General features: G+C 41.5%; 1 non-coding gene across 1 annotated transcript; it reads left to right on the top strand.

Annotated features, from left to right (window-relative positions):
* Positions 1 to 749: 749 nt before the first annotated feature.
* Positions 750 to 856, top strand: LOC120102572 (U6 spliceosomal RNA). Its single transcript, XR_015687413.1, has one exon. It is a non-coding gene; the product is annotated as a U6 spliceosomal RNA (small nuclear RNA).
* The last annotated feature ends 427 nt before the right edge of the window (positions 857 to 1,283 follow it).

The following is a 1,283-nucleotide window of genomic DNA, read 5'->3' as shown; positions in this document are numbered from 1 at the left end:
AAATGCTGTGGGGCCTTATCTACATAAGGAATATTTGTTTTGAAAAGAACTCACATACAAAGAGTAGAGAATGAGCCTACAAATATGTATGAGTGGGTAAGAAATGGGGAGATTAAAGGATATAAAATGCCAGATGTCTAGAATGAACAAGTTTGGAGTTTCATGTATAACATAAGAACTGAAGGCAATTACATCATATTGTACAACAGATATATGTTAAAAATGAGTGAGATCACAAGTATGCTAGTTAGCTTCTACAGTTGATATTTTGCAGTCTAAATATATTTTACAGCATTGTGTTCAAGTTTTAAATGGAACTGTTTGGGAAGGATTAAGAAGTGTGGCCTTATTGAAGAAAGTATTACTGGAGGTAGGCTTTGAGGTTGCAAAACCAAAGCCATTCCTAGTTAGCTTCCACTGTTTCCTGTTTGTGAATAGGGTGTGAGCTATCAGTTACTCTCCAGACCAATGCCTACCTGTCTATTGCCACGATCCCTGCCATCATGGCCATGAACTCGCTCGCCCTCTGTTACTGTCTTGGTCACAGTATTTTGTCACATCGATAGAAAAGGAACTAAGATGCCCAACAATATTTATCTTTTAAGACAGAATCCAAGTAAAGATTTGAAAATAAATGATATACAGAATTTAGCACTCTGCATCATTGGAATGGTTTCCTTCAGTTAAAAAAGATTGTGAGGTTTAGCTTGAGTTCTTACACTCTGTGAAACACAAAAATTGAGATTTTTGTGCTCCCTTCAGCAGCACATATACTAAAATTATAACGATACAGAAAAGATTATCATGGCCCCTGCCCAAGGATGACAGGCAAATTTGTGAAGTGTTCCATATTTTTTTTGCCCAGAGCTGAACCGGTCCCAAAACTCTCTGTACCCAAATCCCATGGATAAGAGAGATGGACTCTCAGGGGAGACCACCACTCCTGCTCACATTCCTGGCCCAAGATACAGGAATATAGGTTTCTGCCCAGCCCAGAACTGAAATGAACTGGTCCCACAGCTCTCTGTACCCAAATCCTATGGGAAAGAGAGATGGACTCTCAGAAGTGTGGACAATCCTGAGAGCTCAGGGGAGACCTCCACTTCTGCTAACATTTCAGGCCCAAGAGGAACCTGCCTAGTGCACTCTGGATACAGGAACCTAGGAGCAGACAGTGGCAGGAACCTTCTGGTTTCTGCCTGAGTCTAGAACTAAAAGTCAGTGCCCTGGAGCACTGACACACCTGAGAGCAGAGCTAAGACCAATTCTTCTCCTCCAAGCCA

This window comes from Rattus norvegicus, chromosome 4 (genome assembly GCF_021556685.1).
Source record: "Rattus norvegicus strain SHRSP/BbbUtx chromosome 4, alternate assembly SHRSP_T2T, whole genome shotgun sequence".
NCBI lineage: Eukaryota > Metazoa > Chordata > Mammalia > Rodentia > Muridae > Rattus > Rattus norvegicus.
This window is presented reverse-complemented; position numbering and strand designations above follow the sequence as displayed.